Source organism: Oxyura jamaicensis, chromosome 15 (assembly GCF_011077185.1).
Source record: "Oxyura jamaicensis isolate SHBP4307 breed ruddy duck chromosome 15, BPBGC_Ojam_1.0, whole genome shotgun sequence".
NCBI lineage: Eukaryota > Metazoa > Chordata > Aves > Anseriformes > Anatidae > Oxyura > Oxyura jamaicensis.
The window spans coordinates 10,393,835-10,421,276 of record NC_048907.1 but is presented as its reverse complement, the minus strand read 5'-3'; the positions used below and the strand labels follow the sequence as shown (position 1 = coordinate 10,421,276).

The 27,442-nt window shown below is 47.5% G+C and overlaps 1 protein-coding gene across 1 annotated transcript in view; it reads right to left on the bottom strand.

The window, feature by feature from the left end:
- Nucleotides 1-24,744, bottom strand: part of TBX1 (T-box transcription factor 1) — a 124,005-nt gene extending 99,261 nt beyond the window's left edge. Inside the window, exon 1 of the mRNA XM_035340282.1 lies at nt 24,472-24,744. The gene's annotated coding sequence lies outside the window, so the exon portion shown is untranslated. The remainder of the gene's footprint in view (nt 1-24,471) is intronic.
- Between the last annotated feature and the right edge of the window lie 2,698 nt (nt 24,745-27,442).

Here is a 27,442-nt window from a genome sequence, read left to right as displayed (position 1 = left end):
TCAAAACAGTTGAAATTGATGCCTAGTTCAGGGAAGAATCCTTACCCAATAGGGAAGTCTAAATGCTCATATAAAAAACTAAGCACCTACTTAAATGATCGTCTGACTCACAAGTTACATTTCATTCACTGGAAAAAAAGACTTATAAGTTACATTTCATTGCAGTACCGGAGACAGATGAGCATGTAATTCATTGGGCAACCCGGAATAAGACAGGGCTCACGTGGAAAGGGAAAACAATGACAAACAGAGCTGGTTACTGGAGAGCTGCACGGCTGGGGTGAGCGCCTAGCCCTTAATCCCCAGTGCCTGCTGCCTCTCACTGGGGTGCTCAGGGGCACGGCTGCAGTCTTTGCATGCATGCAGCCTAAAGAACAGCACGGCTTGGCCACAGGGACCACCAAGTCACATCTGAAAGGCTGCTTCCAAGTCGCCAGCCAGCCAGAGGTGTTTGCACCCTCACTCATAGGATCGTAGCCATCCTGGTTACTCATTTGGGGCTGAACTCAGGACTGCTGCCAGAGGGGATAGTGCAAGGTCTCCAGGCATGGGAACACTGTGGAAGCAGGTGGGGTACCAATGCACATCATTCGCATGGTGCACAAATCCGGACTTTTTTCTGGTTGCAAACGTGCCACGGAGGAGGGCAGCAGCTGGTGGAAGCACTGTTACTGTGTGTGTTACAGTGGCCCCCATGGAAATCTCAGTCCTTCTGCAAGATTTGTAGCTACAGAGGAAGAGACAATCAGGAATTTAGTCTAATTGGATCAAACTCGATCAGAAATGTTTTTTCTGGGAGTAACCAGGAGCACAGGTAGTTCCTTTCGCTTCCGAGGAAACATCTCCGAGGGCATGCAAGGGAGATATGCAGGAAGCTCAGCACCAGATCCAACTTGTCTTTCTCAGGTTAATCACTTGTCTGTCATAACACAACAGGTAATTCTCATCGTACAAGCAGGCACTTGGAAGACAAAGGCAGCCAGCCATATATGTGAGGCTTAAAATGACTGGCAAGTGCAGAAAATCATCCTACCTGAGAGAATTACGTGCCAGTCTGTGAGTTAGCTTGGGGTTCCCCTCGTAGGAACCTGGCAGACATGCAGTGTTTCTTTTGCAAAAAAACAAATACTTTTTGCTAAATAAACCTGGGCTGGTCTGGCTGCCTCACAAAGTCTTTGAACTTGAAGTTCTTTATTACTCTTCGGCTCTGTGCGATGCAGCTTTTTAGCTGCAATATGGCTGTCTCACCCGACACACAGCTTCCTGTGAAGACAAGTAAGGTCTTTCCCGGTGGCTTCTGAAAGTGAAACTTCAGAGGGGTTTTGCACCAGGTTTCCAGCACATGGAGCAGTGTGAAGGGCTGCAGCCTCTTCACTTCCAAATCATCACTTGCTTAGAAAGGAAGGAACTCTGAATACTGCAACCAACGTTCCTAGCCTCTTGCAAGGCTGCCTGCCCCTGCTCACCTCTGCCATGCTTCATTTGCCCCCGTTCTGCCAAAGCTTTAGCTGATGCCACGCAGTACCAGGACGTGCACAGGCACACCGGGAAGAGAAGTCTGTTTCATGGCCTCCTCCGCACTGACAGTGGCTGGTGTGAGGTATATCCACGTCCCACGGCAAGAATTATTACACAGGCATTCATGACTATCGCTGTGTGCTTGATTCTGTTCTATATAGCTATTGTACCCTTAGGATTTAAATTGTCAAGCGAAGAGCCTGCTTTGTATTTTCTTTGCTCTTGTTTTGTGTCTGCTTTACATAATGATGGAGGATTACACTGGTCTTACCTGCTTGTCAGGCAGCTATTCCACTAAGTACTTACTGTATTGTTCTCAATGTCTCACATTTCTTGACTAAAATTCAATTCACTTTTTTGTCACAAGAACCACATATCTGATTGTCCTGGGCTCATTCTTTTTCTCTGGTTTTCCTTGTCTCTTCAAAATTAAAAGCTTGCAGAAAAGCTTTAACTGAGCTAATGGAAGGAGAGATTGTTGTTTTTAAGACAGATGTGTGTCTAAGAGCATTCTGGCACAGAAAAAGGAAAAAAAAATAGCCAAAGCAAAGGCTTCAAAGAAAATCAGTCTCTGCTGTCTTTATTCGGCATGCTATCTAGCGGTTGGCATTTGGCAATGGCGTGGAGCATAATGACTACATGTAATCTCCCCTTTCTCTGTTCCTCTCCTGCCCACGCACACACCTCACAGCAGCACGCTCAGTTTAGAGGTTTCCTTTACCAGAGTACCCCCTCGCCTGGCCCGGGGCACTGCCTGTGTGCCCCAGCTCTTGGGGGATGGGAAGAAACCCAAAGAGCATCAAGACATTTCTGGATCGTGTGGCATAGAAAGGGAATGGTTTGTTCATGAAGAATGATGGCAAGAAGAGGGGAGATTGGGGGGCAACTGCCAGGGCAAAGGGGAGACAAATATTTCATTTTGTTCTGGGCTCTGCAGTAGCTCTTAGCAGCCCTGAGTCACTTTGCTACGGGGAGGGAGGTGGGTGCAAATTTGTCAGCAAAGCTGCCTGTAGACAGCAGAGTGAAGGCAAAGATTTATGGGTGTCTGGATGATCCTTCCAGCAACCAGATACTGCTCAGGGTAGGTGAAGCTCACCCTCTGGAATGATAACAGAGCTCTGCCACGGTCACTCAGTCTGGCCTGGCTGGACAGCACTGCCAACCTCGTGCTTTCAAGGCTGAAAGCTGCCCCCCAAGGCCCTGCTCCCCAGATGTTCAGCTGCAGTTGGCCATTAAGTGCCTTTTAAAGTGTCAGCCAGAGGGGTAAGGGATGGAGCACAGCCCAACAACAGACCCACGGCACAGCCAAGACAAGAGCCTGATCTCTGGACTTTACCGAGACAGCACGTGGTTCGTACAGCAACACGTCTGTGAGGCTCTCAGCCCCATTCCTGACTCTCCCAATGGTGTTTTAGTACAAAAACCAATGTTTGTTTAGGTAGTTTCTGTTTGTGTCCTAGAGAAGGAAAAAGGCACCAACCAGCAGGACACAATTCCTAGGTTTTGTCCTCAACCTGTTATTTCCAAACATGAAGGACAAAAATAAACCCAGCAAACCAACGCAGTGTTATCTGAGCTCCTGACAACCCTGACAGCTCCCAGTGCCCCAGCCCAGCCTCCACAGGCACAGGCACACATCTCCCCCGTCCCACCCAGCCGTGCCCAGCTGCTCGCTGTCCCCTCTGCCAGCCCCACACTGATGGTGTTTAATAAGCTTAGCTATAATCAGATGCGTTTTAAAACATTTTAAACCGATTAACCTGAGCCATGTGACGCAGCTAGCCCTTCCGGTGGAGGTGAGACCTCAAACGATTTTTTTACCTCTCAGGTCGGAGCCCCCCCAGGGGGAAGGTGACGTTCCAAGCTGTGATGGGCAGCCTCCTCCAGGAGCCTAGAAAGAACAGTGCTGCGCAGCGCCAGCAGCCTCACAGCAAACATTCCTAACCCTGCTCATTTCGTATGGCTTCTTGTACTCAGGGAGCAGGGAAAAGCCAACTCAGGCTGATGAAGATATTAGAAGCCATGGAGGAAAGCCACACAATGAAAATTATGCCTCAGCTGTGAGTCAGGCCCCTGAATTCTTTTGCCTTTAATAACGTGTCTTCATAGATACAAGAGCTTTAAACATGAAACGCTGAGTAACCTCTTAGCCTCAGCTCTTCAGCTTTCAGCTTGGTTTTAATAGAACATTTATTGCATATTAACAAAAGACAAACTGATAAAAACATACTTCCGAGTTTAGTAGCTAGGTCACAGACATGTGCAGTCGTATTAGAATAGTAAGTAATTCCCATCCTCATCCAGAATTGTTGATCTACACACTGTTTGAATAGTCTAATGGAGTGTATTTCATTTTCTTGTTACTAAACACAAACCAGAGGCGTGTCTGTGAATCTTAATACTGAAGGTTCCCTGAAGCTCGGGTTGGAGCAGGAGCTCCTCTGTACAGGGGAGGGCCTGGATTACTCTGTTTGCAGAGGAGGAGACTAATGCCAGGCAGCTGAAGAGGCATAAAACAGCCAGGCAGCGAGGCTATGTGTGGAAAAACGTATTGCATTACTGGCATTAAATGGTTCACAGAAGGAATAAGCTCTTGAGATTACTCGCAGAGATACTACAGCAGTGAGAGTACAGCAGGCTCCAGTCAGCACCGTCAGGGGAACCTTCAGTGCCCTTTCAGTTAAACGCAGCGTAGGCGAGATGCTGTTTCCCGAGTGATGGGCTGGCAGACCTCCAGAATTTTGCCAATACTTTACTTGGCTGCACGTCAGCTGTGCTCCCACTGCCCTTACCTGGCTGCGCACTCCCTAGCCTCTCATGGGACTGACCCCTCTAGCTCTCCCCTGATGGCAGGAGCTGGGCATTTACTCCAGCAGCAGAAGGATGCAAGCTCTCCTGTGAACTGCAGTGCTCCCAGGGTTCGGGCTATGCAGCAAGCCCCCCAAAACTACTGATTTCACACGACTCCTTTGGTGAGGGAAGCCCGGGGCACCAGTAGCATGTATCCACTTGGAAGAAGTATGCTGAAACTTTTCAAGGAGACGTAAACCAGAGAGAAAACTGCAGGTCAGGAATAGCCAGGCCCATCCGTTTCCTGAGATTTCACCAGTCACGCAGGGAGGTACGCAAAGACAGACAGCACAGCTGCCACCAGGCCAGACATGTGGGTGCTTCTGGGAGGGGAGGGCACCACAGGTGCAGGTCCCTGATGGAGAGAGGCCACTTGAACCTGTTCCTCCCATTGCCGTAGGAGCCCAGTGGCTGCTGAGCCGCTCGCTCAGTGCAGCTCAGCCCTGCTTGTCTTGACTGGAAACCCCACCCTGACCCCGAGAGTCCCATCTTGGAAAAAAAAAGAGAGATTTTTTTATTTTTTCTAAAATATCTCATCTTTGTTTAGAATTCCTCACCAAACCTATGCAGGATGAAAATTTCCAAGTCTTGCTCCTACGGCTAAAGCAATTATCACTGGAAGAAACCTGGAATATGTGTTGAAAAGAACGACATATTTTTCAGGAGAAATACCCCTCTTGGAGATGAAATTCAAAGTGGCATTTGGAAAGGCAGGGAGCACAGCCTCTGCCCTGCCCCTGGCACACAGCCACCCCATGCCTCACTAGCCTCTTGCTGGGGACCTGCTTGAGAAAAGTGATCATGATGAGTCAGGAATTAGAAGCGGACACAAATATGTTTATGAAATCTTTTTTAAAGAGTTTTTAAGCCTCTTACTCCTTCTTGTAACACAGCAGACTTTTGAAACACAGGCTCTTTTTCTTCGCTCAGCCACTGCAACTAGAAGAGGCAAGATGGGATGGACCTTGCACATCTCAGCACAGAGTGAGGCAGGCAGACTGCTCCAGCTGGGTCCCTGCACTGGGAGGGAGGCCTCCTCCTGCCTCACACCTCTATGTCCTCCCCTTCTCCACACTGGATGCCAGCCGGGGATTGCACACCCCCAAGAGCACCTTTCTCTTCAACGCCTCCTGGTGCTGAGGCAGAGGGTCAAAGCATGCTCATGCAGCCAAACTAAGTAAACCCCATCCCCGCCCCAGCTGAAAACCCAAAATCATTATCTTCTAGGAACAGCTGGCCCTCAGGCTGAGAGGAGGAGGGGTGAGGGACCCTCAGCCCTGCACAGCTCCCACTGCAGATTTACTGGCCTCCTGTCTCGTTTTAACAGAACGAGGTTGGGGGAGAGAAATACCACACATAAATTCGCACCATCAGTCATACAGGGGGAGAAAAAAAAACGCAGTCGTCTCCAAGATTTACGAGCCCCCCTGAGCTACAGCACAGAAAAAACAAAGACACACACACATACACACAAGGAGCAACGGGAAACGTGATCCCACTTGCAGCTTTATTCCTTTATCATGTTCCCTGACAGCGACCTGGACCTGGGCTGTACAAAGAGGAAGCGTACAGAAGGTGTGGCTGCAAACAGCAGAGAAACAGCTCCCGATTAGCAATGTGCGTTTTGCACTTGCTTGGCACTTTTCCTTCTGGATGGTGTCAAAGCACCACAGAAATCTTCCAGGCCGCCTTCTGTTAGACCTGAACAAACCGAGTCCCGCCATCCCAGTCGACAGAGCTGCTGCAAACTCACCCGGTGTAAGCTGGGCCCAAGGTGTGTCCCAGCGCTGCTTACACCTTTCCTATTTGCAGGTACGTGCCCCCATGGGCGCTCTGTGGCTGCACATCTTGTTTCACCTGCAGTTCTGCAATTTTTAGAGAGCTGCACTTTAGCAAGGAAGAGATCTGTGGATCGAGATCCTCAAATATGTCTCCCTGTTTTGGACATCTTGCTACCTGTAGAAACCAGATCTCTTTAAACATCCTCAGTTTGGGCACTCAAAACCGGAGGCACCAACCAACCCCATTTTTTACACAAAACCTTGTTTGTGGAATCTCCTGTCTCTCACAGAGACAGCAAATGGTACATGGGTAAATGATACACTTAAAACTATCTAAATCAAGTGAACATGACAAGAGCTTATCATCAATGATCAATCACACTGCTTGTTGCTACATTCCACTCAGCTCCTTACCATATTATATCATCCGCATCGGCTGCACCGTGACAGGAACATTCCCCTCTTCCACGTGTGTACAGCCCCAGCGCACACCTCCAGACCAGACCTGGGCTCTGACCGCTGGGGAACCCTGCCTCTGCTCAGCTGCTTGTAGGGCTTACAGCAAGGGAATCTCTTCATGCAAATTAATTATTTTGGTTAGGGTTTGGCCTGATCATTGTCTCTGAAGTCTCCAAAGCCTCAGTGAACACCGTGTCCTTGAAGCTAGGGGTACTCGTCTTCAGCAGGCAAAGAAAGTGGGCAGACACCCCCACAGTCTGCAGCAGAACTTGGAAACTGAACTGGGATCTCCTGAGTGTCAGCTGAGTTTATGTTATTAATGCCCATTTACAGTGTGAATTTACTGAACATCAGTTTAAACGTTAATTAAAGTCCTTCCACCATTTCTGCACCTCTCTCCTGCTCCTTTCAGGCTAGGTTCAAACCCACAGACCTTACATTCAGAATCAGATCTCCAAAGCCTGCTTTAAAAGCTCCCTCTCACAAGTTTACCTTTAACAAAATCCATCTGAGGGATGCTTGGAGAAAGTGCCCCTAAGCATCTAAACAGAGGTACGGCTCAAAGAGGCAGTCCAAAAGCACTGTTTTCCCACCGCTGCTCCAGCCACCAGTTTCCATCTCTTTCCCCATTAGCTGACATAAGCAATTTCATCTGCGGCTGTTCCACTGCAGAGACGTAGCAGCCAGAGACCCCTTCGGGTTTTGGGCACATCATACGGCCACTCTCAATGAAGGCTCTTGGACAGCCCTCCCTGTCTCAGGCTACTGCGGGATTATTTGGGTATGTTCCCTTTCAGGTGGGATTTCTGAAGTCACTCTGAGACTTCTACTTTACCTTTGCTACGGCCTGGGCTCATTCGTAGTGTCCGCAGACGTGATGCTCAATCAGGAAGGGAATGGCAGGTGCAGGTGAGAGCAGGACCATCCCAGCTCTGCCACGGGCTGACAGCATTACTCTAAGAAGTCACTCAGTGCAAAGTTTTTAAAAATAAAATGACTTGGGCACATGAGCCATCTTTCCAGAAGTCGGTGATGAATTTTGATAACTTCCTAGCAGAGTGTGGGAGCTGCGCACCAGCCTGGGGGACAGCTCTGCCTGCTCTGTGGGAGATACTGCCTCAAACAGAACTTCTTCAGGCCGTGAGCGGGCTGGGGGAGCACTATCACATTGCCCCAGTGGCTGCGGGATGATGTATTTGTGCCTCACCATCACACCTGTTGTTATGGAGCTCAAACGCGTCTTGCAAAAAGAGCCCAAACCTCACTCCAACCAGATCTCATGCAATCCAAATCCTCCGCTCTCCTACCTCCCAGAGCTTTTGTGCAGCACTTTCAGTGCAATTACATGCTAAATATCTGTCTGTCAATATGCTGGATCCCCTCAATTTGTATGACACGCTTTAACGCAGGCCTAGCCAAGCCTAATGGAATGACAGCTATGCCCTCCAACCATAGACCGAGTGCTGCTGGGAGAATCTGCCCGGCTCTGCGGGGAGCAGGGGAGGGGGAAGAGGGAAAACACAAGTGCCACCAATTAGCGGCCACGCTCGGACCTCTGTCTGATAAAGAAAAGATGCTGCCTTCTTCCAGGTTGCTGGCTCTCGATGCAAAATCAGGTAGCGAATGCCACGCTGCGTGTCAGCCTGCCCCAGAGAAGCGCACAGCATCTATCCCGGGTGGTTTGCCAGCACGTGGGAACGTGGGTAGCTCTTACTGATTTTTACTGGGCACTGCTGGCTTACAGCAGCTGAGAATTAGATCCCCGGGTCTTTGCGCTGATGCCACAGTATGGGTGTTTTAGTCATGCACACCAGGGAAGAGCCAAAGTGAAAAAAAAAAGTTTTCTTTTTGAAAGAAAGCCTTAAACCCCCAGGCTAATCTTCCATAATATCGATGAATCTCTCCAAGCTTGTTTTTGTCTTCATGTCCAAAACAGCTGGGAAGGTCCTTAGGAATGACCAAATCCATCATTCTCTGGTAGGAAACGAGAAAAAAGGGCCAGAGAAAACTGCTTAACAACCAGAGAGAATTCCATTTAGTCAAAACCTGGGTACAAGGGGAGGGGGGGGTTAAAATGTATCCCAACTGCACGCTGTCAGGAGAACGAAAACTGACTAGAGCGACACGGCACTAAAAATAATGATTTTTCAGCCAGCAGCCAGCCAGACATCTAATCCCAGCTGAATAGAGACATCACTTGAATAGCACCCGTCAATGTGACTGCTGATGCCGATTCCAGCTGGACAGGTCTCATACAGCACAATAAACAAACCTCAATCCTGTGCTTCAATTAAACCTTTTTTTTTCTCTTTTTCTTTTTAATTTTGCTTTATTTTCTGCATCCTTATTGTCTCTACTGTAACCTCAGATTAGTTTTTTAAGTTACATTTAAAACGTTAAACGAAACCCCCACGTTAACAACTCTCGCACTTCAAGGGATCACGCTGGCATTTGGCTGCAAAGGTGTTTGGAGCTGGGCTGTGGGGCTATTCCTTTATCTGATGTTTCACATTGTACAAAATCTGTTTTTTTAACAGATAGATAGTTGTTAAGTTTCTTTTTGCCATTACAAGTGTTTAGCAAACACCTCCATATACCAACTATCAATTCTTTTGCCTGCTCTAGACAGGGATTCAGCTAGTCTGAATCCTCCAGAGTGGCTTCTCAAAGGAAGCCCTGTGGTTGTTGATGCCAAGATAGACAGGTAAAGATGGTCTTTCGTTTGTTTTGCTGTTGTTCTTGTGTTTGATGGTGTTTTTTTAATCTATGCAAGAATTTCCTGACTTACATTTATGGAAGAGAAGACAATAAATCAAATGGATACCAGCCAATCCGTGTCGCCTGCACGTTGCAGTCAGCTGGAGCTCTCAGCCTTCCCTCTAGTCCTCCTCTCCTTGCGGGATCCACTGGCCCTCTGCAAACCAAAGGCGACTGCATGGCTCCAGCCAAGGACGCACCACAGATACCATAGATGTGGGCCTCCTGCCTGAGCTATAGCTCTACCAACCAGACAGAGCACTTCGTGTTGTTAATGCTGGAGCAAGACTGTGTGGGCTGCAAGAAGCGACACGCAGCTGGACTTGTCCTGTACAGATCCCTCGGCATGTTCCAGGCCTGGCCAGCTGTCCAGTCTGGGGAGGGGCACTACTCCTTTCAAGGCTTCCTTCATCCAGGCCTAACGTCCTGTCAAGTACCTGATAGGCTTTGTTGCACGGTTTTGCAATGATTGCAACACAAGCGTGCAATTCAGCATCCCAGACAAAGCCCGGCAGGGCTGAATCCATGAAACACTAGCTCAGTCCGGCTGTCTCATAATTATTTTTACAGCCTTGAAACAGAGCGGTCCTGCTGGCTAAGCACTGCCCTGCACCAAGGATGCTTTGCTTTGTGATTTATGTGATCTTCTTCCAGCCTTTCATTAGTGTTTAACTATGTCTATAAACAGGTATAATCCCAAACCACCTTCTTTGCTTTATGATAATGAGAACCACAGAAAAGCACCCCTAGGAAGCAGCAGCACTTCAGAAGTACCAACACGGCATCTTCTGGTCTTCTTCATTCCCTTTTCAAAGCCAATTGCTGAATCCGTTATTGCAATTCACTGTCCCTCCCATACCTGGACTTTTTGTGCCATGTAAGCTGTGCAACTACAAATCACCTGAGACAAAGAACGAAGGTCATGGGCGAGGATTTAAACTTGGCATTCAAAGCATGCGGACACTTGGGCAACCTCTGACCTAGTGTCAAAGGGTAGGAAATGAAGTGATCCAGACTAAAATGCCCCAAAATGAAAGCGCTCAGAAAGCAAACTGAAACATGGCTCAAAGTTTCTGAGCAGCCTCGCTTTTACAGAGGGCTGAAATGAGATGCGGTTCTGCATTTTAAACTTGTCTACTGAAATACAGAAAATACCTCTGCTCTTTTTGAGTTCAAGCACATTCTCTACTACATGGCCCAGAATTAATACCTGAGCTAATGTCAGCAGATGTTTAGCATTTATAAAAGTTAAGGTGAAACAGCTCAGCCCAGCGATTTTCCAAATGCTCTGAAGCAAAACACCCCAAAACATTTTCAAACACGTTGAAGTCAGAAGTCCCTGGTGAGGTCTCTGTGGAGAGATTTTTGTTTTAAAGTTGGCTTTACGTTTTTGTTTTGTTCTGTTTTGTTTTCTTATGCAGGCCTGAATAATGGTGCAAATCTGATGAGAATTAAGACAGTAAAGGAGCCTACAAAATCCTTTGGCTACACAGCCACACAGAGAGGGTCTCCAGAGAAGGAAATTTCATCCAGCTGCTTTGCTGACAGGAGAAGGCTCAGAGTGATAAAAGAGATCCTGCCACTTGCTCTGAGAAACCCAAGCAAAACTCTGCACTGATACATCTCTGCTGACACCTGCTCCAGCTGGTCCTTTGCAATTTGACAGGACTGGAGGGCTGATGGCTAAAGAGGAGGTGGGCCAGGTCCTGAGAACAACCGTAACATTTTGTGTGTCTGATCTGGCTCTTTGCTCTTGGAAAAGCTGAAAATGAAAAAGCCCAAACATTTGGGCAACCTTTCTTTCATGCTGCCAAGGCAGAGAGTTCCTCCCCGGTTCCAGTCTCAGGTGCCTCGCTTTATTGAACATCTCCTGCTATGCAGACTAGAATTCCCTCTGTAAGAACTTCCCCTTGGCCCCTTCTCTCTGTTCTCCCTGTGCAGCCTATCCTCCCCGATGTTTCTCTCCTACTGTAAGTTCATTTCTCAGCACAACGTTGCTAGACACTTACTGCTTCTGCTTTTTAGCATCTTGTCTTACAAATCAATCCTTTCAGCTCCCTATTCCCTGTACTCCTCGCACGTTTATCTGTATATGAGAACCTGGCTCTGCTTATCCCTCTCTAGTCCTCCAGGGAATCGAATATGCACCCTGAGAACATGAAAATGTGAACTGTCCCTGGCTCTAGTGCACAGCCAAAAAGCCTTGGAGGGTACAGGAGACCCGATGCAGCGTTGGGATGTGTAACACATCTTTCTCAATTTACATGAAACATTCTTCTGCAAATATTGACAACCCGCAAAGTGCCGATAACCTCCATGCCACGGATTACAGACCATACACACATGCCACAGCATAACAGTGTCAGCTCATCTTTCTGTTAGCAAGTCATAGAGAAGGGTTTTCTACCACAAGACTAGCTTCGTAACTGCCTGGTTCTGGGCTTTTCTGTGAGCGTTATTGTTTGAGGCTATGATGTGTCTCATGTGTCTCAGTTCTGGACTGGGAGGAGAACATTATAATGGTCTGAACGTTATTGGAAGGCTAATTTTTCAATCACTCATACTGGCACTGCTTTTCTTTCTGGACTGAAGGAGTGTGTAGTCTATTTAGCCTTTGCAATTCATGAAACAATAAATAAACAGGCACTGACTGTGTTGTTCTTTCCTCCCCTTATAAATACATCACCCTGATATGTGTTATCTGCTGCAAACACCAGCCAATTTGCTCTTTCCTCTAGAGATAAGATGAAGCATCCTTTTTCAGTGAGGATGAATAGCAGAGACAGACGGCGTTACCTGGGGTCGGGCTGTAGGAGCCTACCTGCCACATATCTCTAGCCCACATCCCTCAGCTACTGTGCTAAGTGAGCCTTTCTGCTCAACTGCTCCCATGTACTCCACTTCCCAGGTGTTTCCCCACGTTATAACAGTTCTTGTAAATGGTACTATCAGAGGAAGAAAATATTTTGCCTTCATTTCATTCACTTTCAGTCCATCAGTGTTTAAACCCAGCCTGTAATCACTGAAGTTTAGCTTTCTTTGGTAAAAAAAAAAAAAGAGAAGCCAGTACGAAAATCAGGAAGGATTACACACCGGCAAAAAAAAAAAAAAAAGGAAACAATTTAAGAGCCCACTGTGATGTTATTTTCTAAAGGCTGTGCCAGATGGAAGACTATGAGCTAGGAGAAAAACTTGGAAAACTCCCATCCTGTCTTTTGGCCGAATGACTGTGAGCAACTGTATGTTCCACTGCGCCAATACGAAAGGCAGCGAGATGCACTTCATAAATTACAACCTGCTCCTGCCATCAGGCAGGAGTTACTGACTGGTAATTTTGTACAGATTATGCCAAGGTCGTGGGAAACGTAAGCCTGTCCTAAACTCTCAAAATCTCCAAAATTACCTGGCACAGGTAACAACGCATGACCCCGTGGGGCCAGCACAGCCAGTGGGGCTGGCCCCACGCTGTAATCCAGAGCTCCACCTTGCATGAGGTTTGTGGTCTACACATCATAAAACACATCAGTTCTTATGCGTGCAAGATGGATTTTTACCTACTCTGCAAAGTGAATAAAAATAGCTACCAGGTGTTTTTAACATTTACTAAAGTTTGGCCCAATCCAGCCCTCCATTTTTTGAGTATTAGGCGACCTGGTCCGCGATGAAGGAATTTAGGCAACTGCTCTGCTCCGATCTCCTTTCATAGGCAAAGACAGATTACGCAAATGTTCACTAACTGATGCAAAGATTTGACTCCGATGCAACTAAAAGACATTTCAGTGCTTCCCTGCTGCCTGCCCCCATATGATTTGCCTCCATACTTTTCCTCCTGGCCACGGCAGCCTCCCAGCTTTCTGTCTCACACCTCCCAAGGACTCTGGCTTACACAGCCTGGATTTGTCCGGCTCATTCCCAAGGGCCCAGCCTCCAGCAGCAGGCAGAGCCCCCTGCTCCCACAGGAGTGAGCGGCCACGCTCCCCCCGCGCCCGGTGGGTCACAGTTTCTCATGCTCGTCCTCCATTTCGGCGTCCTCCTCTGCCCGAGGGTGTCACACTCCTGTGTAGCCATACATGTCTGTAAGGTAGGAATTTGCTCTTTGGTGACTTTGGCAGAGTCCCAAACCCTGGCCCAGAGCACAGCATGATAAATAGGCTGTGCACCGAGTGGGTCTGTGGAGCCCATGGGAGGAGAAATGAATCCTCTACCCTCAGACAGCACAACAGCTGCTGGGCTTATCCTTCGGTTAGCGCCGCTGAGCTCCAGCCCCTCATCCCGCAGCCGCTCTCCCTTCCCGCAGGAGGTGCCGCACTGCCCCGCAGGAGCAGCTGTAACTGACAGCAGTGGTCCCACTGCCCTGGCACCCCCAGCTACCTCTCGGTTCTGCAGTGCCTTGTGCAAAGTACGATCTGCACAGCTCGTTCCATCCTCCCGGCCAGAGCTACCCTGGCTTGTGATGTGCCAGGCAGAGGCCCCGGTCCCCAAGTGTGGGTTCATTAAACATCCGTGCTGTCCTGACATCACCACCTTGTGCTCCTGCAGCCCCCGAGCTGCCGGCAGTGCTGCTAGGGTGAGACACCACGCTCAGAACAGCCCCAGGGACGCAGAGCAGCCTCCCTGGGGTTCGGAGGCAGCTTGGGGAAACCGCAGCCCCTGGGGCCACTCCTGAGCTGAATCTTCTTCCCAAGGAAGGGAGAGAGCTGGTGTCAGGTGAGAATTTCAGGGTCTGGCTCATCGGATTGCAGGAAAATGGCCACCCTCGTAACCCCAAACAGCTGCTGTGTTTATAGTAAACATAAATGATAACTGGGTGGCCTTTGAAGCCACCATGTCCATTGCTGGTAATTATGGACAAGTGGATACAGCCACAACGATCCAGAGCGCTCGCTTAACGTTCAGACATAATTATGGCCATTATCAAATTTCTGCCCCCTCAGCAAACAGGGGGGATGGGGTCAGCCCTCCAGTACCACAGGCAGAAACAGAAGAGGAGGGGTTTCTTCCCTGGGCAACTCACGCTGGATAAAATTCCTGAGTACCACCTGGCGCAGTGAATGGAGACGCCTTCGCTGCAACGGAGGCAGGTGATGATGGAAGGCCCCTTGGGCACCCCAGCCAAATGGATTCAACACCAGGGCCTCCCACAGAGCCGTCCTGGCCCCTGTCCCTTGGGTCCAGGAGACGGAGTAGTTCAAACACCAAATACATGCCTGGGAATGTCACTTCTCGAGTGAGGCAGTGGCATTACTAATTGCTAGGAGGTCTCTCATGTGTGTTGGGAAGCCTTACCCCCCACAGTGCCACCCCATCCCGACCCACGCTGACTGCTTTGTGAAGGACACTCCCTCTCCCAAACACTCCAGCTTCAAGGCAGAGGGAAATACCTCGTCTGCAGGGGACTACTCCAAACACCAGACCTGAAAGAAAAGGCAATACACAAAGCCTGTACGGTGAGAACCTGAAATGACCCACAGGGAGAAATCTCAAACAAAATCCACCCAAGTACGTCTCTGATAAAGGCTGGAGGGATGGGGGATGGATTTTACTGTAAGGAACCAACCTCTACTATAAGGAACAAACTGAATTAACTTTTTTAAAGTCAGCAACATAATGCTAGGATCCATGTGGCATGTTTAGATTAGAAAGCATCTAAAAATTCCCCAGAAGCTGTGAATGCCCAGCCTCTTTCAAATCCCATGATAGCTACATGGTTGTCTTGCTCTACATGCTGGTATGAGAACATCACTACTGTGCCCTTCCGCTAGGTGAAACGCACCATCCACAGACACCTGGGAATCCCAAAGGCCCTCTTGGTTGTGCTCTCACACAACAGCCCTTTTCCTTCTCTGGAGAAGCCGCACCGGAAGAACAAGACCTCAAAGCGTGTTGCCAGGCCCTGGGGATCAGGAGCAACAGCCCCATGGTGGCTGCGAGACCGCACAGCGTAATGGGGTGGATCACAGCCCGGGCATCACTCCAGGCACCGCTGGAGGGGCTGCAGCTCGAGGGGGTCGGGTGGGCTGGAGGGGTGGGGTGGCTGCTCCCCTGGGAGCTGGTCCCCAAGGTCAGAGCTGGGGCACAGTGCCATAAGAGCACTGGGAATGTGCTTACAGCTTTCTATTCAGTGGATAAACAGAGCGCTGAAGTCTCTGGGGTTGTTAATCTGTCACCTTTCTCCAGCACTAAATTAATTTTTTTAAGTGTTTTTAAAAGAAAAATAAATACAAAGAGAAAACAGAAAAGGTGATAAATGAGTCCCGCTCTGTTCCCTTCATCTTTGGGCAATACCACCCAGGTATCTGGCAGGGACGAAATACAAAAAGGTCTCCCTGCCTTGCCAGCCCTGAGGTCCATTTGGAGCGATGGAAGCCCCAGCTACCTCTCTGTCTCCCAGATTTACTCTCCTCTTCTTGTAGCTACAGGGGCTGTGATGCAGTGACCCTGCTGAGCTTCCACAAAATTCTAGATTGTGTGAACAGTGTTGTGCAAGTAGAAACATAATTCAACACCGTTCCGAGCTGTTCCAAAAAGATGCAGAATTTCCATTGTGCTACCTTGATTTTCCTACTAAAAAGCTGGAAGAAAGCGTCGCACAGTCTGAATCTGTCCTGTGCAAAGTCTGCAGCTGTTAAAACAGCAACGCATTTCCCAGAGGGTGGATGTGTTTGATGTAGACCAGAGCGTGTGAGCTGCCTGCTGCACGGGGCTGTGCATGGAGCTGGGGCCCACAAGACCCTGAGTCTGGCCCACCTCTGCCCCTCTGCGCGCCCATGACTGTGTTACTTTATCTCTGTGCCTCTGCTCCCTGTCTCACCACTCCCTCCACTCCCTGTTTACCCTGCCAGCTCCTCGTGCTGGGTATGTCTGCTGGAGTCTGGTGCAGATGACACAGCCAGGCCCCGAGAGCTCTCTTACTAATACTAACATTTGCTAGCCAGCTTTTGCGTGACTTTTCATAATCCAGCGAAGGATTGTCTTTCCACTGCAGACAGTGAAACCCAGTGAGAGCAAGTACAGACACCGCCATCGCCCAACGAGCACTGACTGCACGACACACGAGTCCTGCCAATATTTGACATCTTATCCCTAGGAATCACTGCCTCCACCTCAGGGAAGACCTTCTCTGGTGCCCAGTGCCTCTGCAGCCAGATGCGATTGGCATCTTAGACAGGAGGTGCATTAGGAAGTGCATTCCTCCGGGGAATCCATCCAGAGTTTCTCTCTTTCTCTTGCTAGAAACTGTAAGTGAAGAAAACAAGTGGGAGCATGTGGCGGAAGAGGAACATGCTCCAGAGAGTGCTGGAGTGAGCAGATTCCCAGTGACAACAATGCTTTCTGGTGCACAGAGGACCTCGGCTGGCTTTTCTACTCACTTCCTAATGCAGCTGCCTTTAAACAGGCCCGAGCAGAAGACAGAAGTACATCCCCCTTGCCTAAGAGTACCTCCACATGTGCACCATCTTTCCAACCAGCAGAGCTAAAGATTTCCCTGAGGTTTGAGCCAATTACGGCTGCTGATGCACCAACGAGGACTGGCTCAGCAGGACACATGCAAATGCCCGCTGGAGCACTGGGCTGTGTGCGGTGCTGCGCCGAGCGGAGCTGCAATATCTCTAGCCCAATATTTACCTTCCTGAAGAGCGCAGTGACCAGGCACCCAGGAGCACCTGGCGGCCGGACAAAGCCCCAGCGAGCTGCTTCCTCTGCTTTGTTGTGAAAGAGGACGGGGGGCAGCTGATCATTTTTTCTCTCTAGCTGTATCACAGAAGTAATCAAACAGTTGTTGAAAGTTGGGAAGGGAGGTGTTGGGGCAGGAGGGGGAAAAAGGACCGTGTGTTAACCTAAGTGATAAGCTGTGCCCAGCCACAGCTCAGCCTGCCTTGCGGGCAGGATGATGGGTGTGCGGGGTTTGTTCTGAGCAGTTCACCTGCTGCTGGCTTTCAGCACGTTTTATTCAGTAATTCTGTTTATCTGAGAGGCCTATTGTCATCACCTCCGTGCCGCAGGGCAGGCTTCAGGTGCGGAGCGGTCCGTGGGGCACTTGTGGCACAGTCACCACCACGGCCAACAGCCATGGCAGGGAGGGCTCCCTGCTCCTTATGAAAATTGCTTCCTTTGCTGATGGTGATAAATGCAGGCAAACAAACACCACTCGGCCTATTGAGCTCGTCTTTCTCCTAGGGACTTGAATTGCATGGAGTACTCAAAGCAGAATAAATAGACCTAATTTCTAGTAATGAAGCTGGAGTAGACAGGAGCAGGTCTGAGTAGCACTTGATGAAAGGTTCTGTTATGGTACTACTGGATGAATGGAGGTGCTAAGCATGGCCGTTGTTTTCTAGCTTAAGTTCCAAAAACACCTTTTCCCATCTTTTGAGCTCCCATCTTCAGATGTAAAAACCTCACCCAACTGAGCCAAATACATTTTCACAGGATTTGTGGACCACTATTTGCATTACATACGAAACACAGAGCCCGTTGGAGGCTCCATGCACAGGGGATGGCATCCCACCTAACTCAGTTCTGTAAATTTTCAACAAAAGGGGGGTATAGTTGAGCAGAACCTGTGCCAGGTTTTTAAAGAAGCAACTCAGCAAAAGAAAAAAAACGGGAATGTTCACCACTCTCTTATGTGTCCTGAAGAAGACTTTAACTAAAATACAAAGCATCGTTCCCTTGTGTGAGTACATCATCTGCTTCCCTGGTATTTACTCTGAGCACAACAGTAAAGGTGGGATTTCCCAGGTCTCCTAGAGGGCAGCTCTGCTGGGAACGGCTTCCCGGAGGCACCCAGAAATAACAGTTGCCCTTCTCACGGTGGCTGTGCACTGCTGGTTTTCTCACCACGGGTGGCTCACTGCCCACTGCCGGCTTCATGACCGCTGCAGCAGGTCAGCTCGAGAGCACCACGTGGTGAGAAGGAGCACACCAGGAGAGGTGTCTCACAACGGCTGCACCACCACGCACAGCCTTGCGGAGCGCCAGCCCTAACCAGTACTGCCAGTGGTACCTCTGTCCCCATTCGAGCTCCTCTCCCCTCTACTCTGGGCACTTTCTGCTCTTGGATCAAGCACAAGAGCGGCTGGCTCTCAGGCCTCCCCTTCAGATGCACAGCCCCACGGCCAGCCGAGACCACAGCTGCTCAGCCGTGCTGCTCAGGAATAACAGTGTGCAGCTGCTAAGCCCCACAGTCAGCCTCTGAGAGCCCTGCTATGGGTTTTAGTGGGATTTACTGCACTGAAACGCAGAAAATTTCGTTGCCTTTAGGATTAGTCTCTGCGTTTGCACATGGAGCAGTGCGTACAGTCTGGGTCTGCTTCACTGCACATGGTGCTCGGTCCTTTAGTTACCTCCACCAGGACTTCTGCCTGCAGGACACCCACGCTTTTAATTCCTTCTATCAGCAGTCTCTGCAGCTGGGCAGTTTCCAAACGCTACTGGAGTAAGGACCATCAGCAATTTTATGACAGCTAACCTAACCTGGGTTGCTCTGTGCAGATTATGAATTGACCCTGGATTTTCCAATAGAGACCAATATTACTGCAGTACTGGATTTTTATAGTGCTCTTTGAACTAAAAAGTAATCTTATCATTTGAGATGTTTTAAATTTCCATTATAAACAGTAAATAACAGTGATGAAGTGAGGCAGGCTGAGGAAATGCTGCCTGGGCACAAGCAACGCAGCCCTCAAGTCTCCACTGCAGCCACCAGAAACTCCACGGGGAGCCCAGCTGCATTGCCAGGTAGCATCCCACAAGAATAACAGATAAACACGCACGCTTCCCAAGCCACTGGGCACTATATTTCTTCTGATGAGAACCATCCATTATTCTTCCATCCTCCTCTCTGCATCACATTAGCGAGAGGTTTCACAAAGCAAGCCAGGGGACAGGTTTATTTACTCCCAGCTGCACTGCACAGCACCCGGGTTCCTTCGTATTGGTTACAAATGACCTCGGGTCTTCCATTATGGGCTAATGTCTGCAGCCCTCTGACCTCCGGAAGTGCTTGAGGAAGAGCTGCAGTAAATCAGAGCAGCACTTTGCAGGGGAGGAAGAAAGTCGCTCCTTACCAATCTGCCAGCGGGAGAGGAAGGACTCCGGCTGGGCTGCTGAAGGGGCACGTGCTCGGCTGCTGGGAAAACTGCAGACAGAAGTGGGCGTTGCACTTGCACTTTGCCAGCGAGGGGTTGCTGCAGTGAAGCAGACGAGCAGTAAGCCTGCCTGCATTCCTCTTTCCACCTAGGCAGGCAGGGGAGAGCACAAGAACTGACTTCATACAGACTTGTGACACAACTAACTTGTGTGCACAGGCTGACTTCTGCAGTCGGCCAGTACAAACATGCGCTACATCACATACAACTCAGATGGCACCAGTGCATGTTCCTCTGCCTCAAGTCACTGCGAATGTCACTAGAGCCAGCCGTGCTGCCCCGGCCTGAAGAGAGCTGCAGCAGCTGCTGGACTCACAGCACAGATGACAAGGACTGAAGGCTTGTTCAGGCTGCTGCTACCAGTGGTTTTCAGAATGCCAGCTGAGGACCAGTGGTTGCAGTGAATGGCCAATATGATGACTACCCAAGATAGAATGTCCCTTAGGAGGTGTTTGATAGCTACAGGTTAAATCCAGAAGTGGAAAAAATGGTGAGCTGCTAGCCAATCTGGAGATGTCTGCGCAGGTCACTGCTTAGCACAGATGAATGGTTTTGCTGCTTTCATCTGAAGGATGTCTGGTCTTGCACACCTGCTCTGTCACGAAGTGAAGGCTATATTTCAGGAGCCTACACTAAAGCCTACAATCAGACCTGACCACTCAGCTTACCAGAAGGATCTAAACAGTCCAAATTAGTCTGTGTGGAGTCAACCTGAGGATGCTGTTAAACACCCTGTGAACATGTAGGATTATAGGAGCATGTAGGATTATAGGATGAAGCAATAATGTAACCACACAACACCACACTTGCAAATCATCTTAACCACAAACAGTTCTCCCCATGAGGATGGAAATAATTTGCCACATCCTCTGTACAGACAAGTGGAGCCCCAGGAAAGGGCACGGAGCAGGGAGAGCATGTTACAGAGCAGGGCTCCTGTCTCTGCAGGTTCTGCAATCAGCAGGGGATTTCAAAACTAGTAACAAGCAGCTCCTGGGGAGCTGCAAATGAAAAAGCAGCTGATCAGCCTGCTCAGCTCTGAAGAAGGCTTGGAAATACAACATCCCATCTACATCCCTCATCCCAGGAGCAAGAACAACAACACAAAAAGTCAGGGAAGCAAAGGGAGCACAAGGATTTTAATGTAATCAAACGCATCATGTACTTAAAAAGTCTTTTGTTTTCTCATATACACTATGAAAAGGTCACTTTGAATGTGTTTTTTTACTTCTGCCCATCTCCAGAACAAACACTGCAATTTTACTCTCCCATAACTGCTTCTTGGCTCCTTCTGCACATTCCAGTAGAGCAGTATCACAGACTGACTTCAGAAAGGACTTAACTCGATCAGCTGATCTAGCTCATTGCCAGACGAGCATTACTCCCTATTGTATGAGGACTAACTCTTCAGGGGAAGAAGGGTGTAACATCCACCGAAAGGACAGGCTCTGTCCTTCAGGATACAGAATTAGTACCAGATTATTTATTTATTTATTTATTTTTCCTGACGGAGCTTAATTCCAAGCCATACAAGAAGTAGGGCCAATGGCGAAGCATCGCTACCTGATGACAACTCGCTAGGTCACCCAGAGAGGTTTTCTGTGGCTTATATGCTTTGGGGTTTTTATTTGAGAAAGAAAGTTTACAGTGAGAAGGTTTTTGTTTAGCTACAGTTTGAGACAGGCCCAGACCAAAATCTCTTAATTACAAAATCCCTAATCTGGACATCGCCACAGATTCACAATCCTGGCCCAGCTTTCCACCACGAGGATCAGTAATCCACTAGGATCAGTAAACATCTTTTTAACATGCAAATCTGAGGCTCAACCAGCCACACCAACTGAGATGTTGCAGAAGGAGCAGCATGTCAGTATACATGCAATATAGCGCAGATTTTGCTCTCACAAGAGTCAGCAGTGCCAGTTTGAGACGGGAAGCCTGGATCCCAAGTCAGTCTGAACACAGTAAATGTGACATCCCATTTCTCAGCATCTTTAACTGCTCCTTTGCTTCTTGCTTGGTGTTTCAGAAGTACCAAGCAGCAAGATCCAGCCCTGCCAATTCTGTCACTTTTCACTTGACAACTGTGCCTCTTCCACATGGTGATAACGACTTTGAAATTCACTTGGCGGTTCAGTTTCCTTCCTGCTTCTCTCAACAGCTACACAAATAATTGTCAACACATACAGAACAATAGTCTATCATGAGCAGATAAGCATGAAGTGCACAGGAGCCTGTGTCCATAGGGTGATTCCCAAAAGCAGACTTGCATGCATTAAGAATTGGGTAGAATAAATAATTCTAGTGGAAAGAACGGCATTTACACCCCAAGTCAGAATTCTGTATGTGCATACGTTACCAAACCTGTGCATGGTGACAGCTTATCTCAGTCCTATTAGACTTTCCCTACAAAATTATCACATTCTCAAGAGGTCACTTGCCTTTCAGTTTCTTATCTTCCTTGGTTGAAAAGTGGATTTGGACATTTCTCTGACAGCAATAACAACAAAAAAGCAAAATAAAGCCCATATACAGAACCAAAGTTATTTTTTGTGTTGGATTCATTTAATGCCAGTTTCATGTTATAACAGCTCAGAAAACTGGGGTTGCTCATCAAGACACAACCTGAAACAAAACAAAAAATGCAACAAGTCTGTAGCCAAGGAACAGCATCACCAAGGCGGTACGCTGATGGCACACCGGTTTTGGCAGTGACAATATCCTTGCCTTCCATGCTTCATCCTGTTCCCAGAGCACTGTTACAGGAGCACTGTTTTAAAATCAGGCTTGTTCAATGCCCAGGTTTATAGAACAAGCAGTTCGGGAGAGGGGAGCAGGGGGAATACGCGTGCTGCCTAACACCAAGGCTCTACAGCAGTGCCCAGGCAAGGGAGTCCAGCCAAAAGCACGCTAGGGAAACCCTATTGACACAGCATGCCCGAAGACTGTGCCAAGAGACTCGTCCTGCTCCTCCTCATTCCTCCTCCATAAGCACTGTTTAGACCCCCCTGGAAATGTCTTTTGTTCTTTTGTTGTTTTTTTAAACAAGCAGTTTTCTTTCATGAGCATACCCATCAGTCAGCTGTTGAAGAGCAAAATGTGGATGCTTACGTGGGCACTTCAAACACCAGTGACATTTCAGCTTGTGCTAGAATTGTAAAGGTCTCTAAAACAGGACTAAACGCAATTCAAGTGTGTAAAGTAGCTTTTCTATAAAGAAGAATAGATTGAATTTGACAGTTTTGAAAACTTGATAGTGTCAATGAAATCTTGCTCCTGTGAAGACATCCAGTCTTTGCTCCCTCCCATAACCTATCATTTTAAAACCTGATTGCTGAATGTTTTTACAGGTACTGTAAAGTGAGAAAACTTCCAAATTCACACTTCTCATAGTGTTTTTTTTTGTTTTGTTTTGTTTGCCACAGAGAATGTTACTGCAGTTAGTCTGGTTTGTAATGGAAAGCAGATTAAAGTATAAATTAAATCAAAACCTTGCCACATATCTAAGGTGTTTTCATGCCATGCATCCCAAGAAGTTTTCCCAAAAACAACAACATTAAATTAGAAGCTCAAATATTTCAACCAGACACAACAAATGCAGATTAAGTTTAAATTTAAAAGGGAAGTTAAAAGATTTTTCCTTCTCCTCACCTGCCAAGTCCTCAAAGTTCGGGGCTCTGTGTTCCTCTTTCAACACTTAGCGGCAGAAACACCTAGGGTTGAGTGGAGAGATTTCCTCCTCACACTGGCATTATTCATTATTTCTGAGGTGTTGACAAATGTCTTCAACACTGTACAATGCATACAAACAGAGAGTCCCTGCCCCAATGAATTTACAGTCTGCGGCTGTTATCTTTGTTCTGCTTTGGTATATCACCACAAATTTCATCAGGGCGCCAGATGAGCCCAATACAGCTTCCACCAGCAGTTTTCCACCGGTTTTGATAGGAGTTGGACCAGCCCCAGGCAGACAAAGTTATAGGATTAACTGTTGCAGGAGAATGCTGAGGTCTTGGCATGTGAGCAAACAGCAAAAGGACTGATTCTCAACAGTTTTGTTTCAAATTTAAAATATATTTCAAAGTTTTCACATGTAATACATTTTGAGAACATAAAGAGTTCCCTTTCACTGTATCTGTCAGCCAAAGCAGCGTAACAGATCAACCAGCAGTAGGTAATTTCTGAACCAAGGCAGACTGGCAGCTACAGTAACAGCTCCAGCTGGTGGAAGTTGGTGAAAGTTTTGTTTTGTTTTCTTGAATTTTGTGCTAAGCTTTCTGCCAGCACATTTCACACAGTGGAAGTGTGTATTTTCTGACATTTTGGAAGTCCCCAAGTGTTCCTGTGAATAGCTTAAGAAACCCACTCCACATTGAAATTGCTGCAATTTCTGCATACCCAAAATTGTGTGCTCAGGTACTGTCCCTGCCTTTCCTCAGCTGTAGGAAGAGAGAGCGTAGGCACGCAGTCCCCTGCGCTTACACACACAGAAGGCGCATACACCTATGAACACCCAAAAGGTAACATGAGGATAGCACCAAACAGAGATATTGCCTGTCTGGTTTATGCTCTAGATGGGTCTTTGGACACACTGCCAAAACTCTTTCTGAACCTGGTAATTATTTCATTACTGCTGTTCAAGCAGCGTTTTGGATTCACAAGTGAAACACATTCCAGCTAAGAGCGGAATTGGCATTACTGCTGTGACTGGGGAAAGAAGCATCCCAAAACCATGTGCTCCAGTTACGACTGATTCATATGAAGCCAAACCCAAGAATTATCACATCCAAACGCCACAAGGGCGGCTTACACCGGACTGGTCCCGCCATGCCATAAACCAGGCTAAATTCAGACAAATACCAGATGACATGACTGAGAAAACTCTACAGAGTTCACAGAGCAGTTCCAAAGCCACATTCCCTCTGTGTCCCCATCCAAAGCCTTCTCCAGCCTACCTGGTGCTGTCTTCGGGTCTGGAAGGATGAGAAAGTGCTTTCCTGATGACCGTGTTTTGGTAATCTGCTCTCTTCCAGGCAGGACATGGCCATTAGCTGTGCTAACATCCAGGCAAGATGCTGGTTCCTCTCCTTCTGTCCTCCAGCTTAGCAGCGCTTCTTGCAGTTATCCCTGGTTACAGGTAGTATTTCCCCAATTATCTCAGTGACGTCCTCCTGCCTCCAAGATAAGTCATCAAAGTGGTTTCCATCCTCTTCCCCAACCACTTGGCTCAGCCACTCAGCCACCCTAGAAAGCAAAAATCAAGATCATGACACCTGTGTAAAACCACACCCAGTTTATTATAAAATGTGACAGAATACCACAAAAGTTTGCTAGTCCAATTTTTGTGTTTAATCCAAGCAAACTGTTCCATAATCCTTTTTAATGGCAGATGACTAAAATAATACTGTTTCTTGCTGGTTTTGTTATTGGTGGCAGGTTTTTTTCCTATTTCTTTGATAATTTCAGAAGTTCCAAAACAAACGTATGCATAGTTTTAATTAGAAAGTCTCCAGCCTATTTACCTGGAAACACTGTTTGCGTATTTGATAGGCAACTACTTGTCTACAGTACATGAAATTATTCACTTATTTTCTTGAACAAAATGTTTAGAACTTATTGAAATTTTAACTTGTTCCTAACTTTTTTATTTTTTATTTTTTTGAAAAGCAGAACCTCATTTGTCTTTCCTTCTGTAGCATCATCCTACTGATTCCATATTCCATGGAGAGACAACAGGACCAGACAGTTACCAACTGGGTTCAACGAATAATTCACAAAAATCTCTTTCCATCCTAAAACTATCAGTTTTCTGTGAAACCAGTATGGTATACAAGCCTAGTAGCAGATCAGTTATTTGGAAAAGAAAGAATTTTGGCCACATCCTTCATATGGGAAGGGACTGCTTCAAAGTGTGTTAGATTGAAGTTATTATGAAAAACAGAACCACTGGGAAGATCATATCCAAGCTTAATTTCTGAATGCTTACAAGGTTTTAAATGCTCAGGCTCAAAGAGCAATTCCAAGTTCTGTATAGAAGCTGCCTTACGCTCGAAGGAAATAAGGACTCCTGAGGAACGGTGACTGATTTCCTTTATAGACCCTGCAAAGTCTTTAGGGAAAAGAGACTTACATGGTCTACATTTTCACCATCTAGAAATAACCCCTTCTCATTCCCTGCCTCCCTTTTACTGCCTGCTGCCTCCCACTCACCCATTTCCCATAAAGGTTGCTTCCAGACACAATTGATTTGAAACCTCAGATTATTCTGTTAAAATTGCTGACTTTGGACTTGAGACCCCAAGCCAGATTGGGACAATCCCCTCAGGTCCTTTCTCCAGCTAATTTATAGCAATTTTTGTTGAGACAAGGAGTTATGGTCTGTAAAAGGCTTGCTGTCGGCCTCTCATAAAACCCTAGCACCCTGTCAGAGAAAGGCCAGAGCCTGGGAAGAAAGTTTCGGCAGCGATCAGCTGGTTTCCAGATGGGTGGCCTTCTACACACTGTCCAATCCCATGGGCCCAATAAAGCAGCCCTGATTTTGCACTTAAAAAAAACAAAGATACAAACCCTCCTCTACTCTCAGTTAGGTTTTATAAACACGCTCCCAGTCTCCACGTCAAATTTATTAAGGAGAAATTCATTCTGCCGTCTCTCCTCTTTGCACGCACGTGACAGCCCCTTCTGCTCCAGCTTCTCGCTTTTACATGGGGTGGAGAGAGTTGCATCATGATTTACATCCTGCTGGGTTGTTTTCCCATCAGAAATAAAGAAAGGGGCAAACAAGTCAGAAAGTTGAGGGATTGGCCTCCAAGGTATAAAACCACCCACATGAGGCAATGTTTGTTCTCAGTCTGGCAAAAATTCTCCCCTTATTCTGTCCTCTCCAGCTTAACAAACCAAAAGAGGACGTGATTAAAAAGGTAAAAGGTTGCTCAGCAGCTCCGGCAGTCAGAAAACAGCATACTTCTGGCTAATTAGTTGAGGATGCTGCCTCCAAAACAGTGCTGCTGCAGAACCGAGGGGCTCCTGGTCAGAGGGGCTGGTTCTGTCTCAGCACAGAAAGCAAATTCACCCTGCATCTACGGACCTTGACTTCAGTTTGACTTTGACTTCTAAGTAGGAAATCTCTAACAGCCTCTAGACAACTGCTTAATAACTACCATCTATATTCATTGTGATGCACAATATTTTCCCTGCATTTAGCTCCAACTCCCCTTTTACTTTCAGCTCATTGCTCTTACTGACATCTTCCACTTCGGCAGTGCCAGGATTTCACACCCGGCGTTACCCTGAAGGGAACCAGGAATGGCTGATGTGGCTCCTGTGCCTGGCAGACATCTCAGAGCCAATATTCAGGCCTTGAATTTCCTTACAAAGCTGCAACTTTGAGCCAATTTTGTTCTTATCTCAACTCAGTCTATAAATGCTGCTACTCCTAAATAGGACCCATTACGACCGTTTTCTCAACTAGCCAATCAAGATGACAACCCTGATCACAACTTGTTCAGAGACAGTTAAAAAGCAGCAAAAAAAAGAAAACTTAATTGTAGGTGGAGTCTGACTGTGTTCACAAAGAGTGGGTAAATGGCACATTTAATCAAGAGGTAGAACTAAATTTTGGGGCATCACAGATGTCTGCTCACTAAACACATAGTTATGGGTGATCCTGGAATTGGAGTACTTACACTTGGACTTTGTACCAAGCAAAATAGTGCGAACTGCTAAGGATAAGGATGATCTAGCTAATATTCTTCAAAGGTTTTTGTCTGCTTGTTTGTTTGTTTACATTTTCTAGTAGTTCCCTTATCAAAGATTCCTAATGTTGTTACGGGGTGAGAAGAAACAGCCTCTTGTAGATTAGGAACTGTTTGAAAGAGAGTAAACACTGTCCTCATAGCAGAGCAGGGTTGCTGAGACACTGTTCCA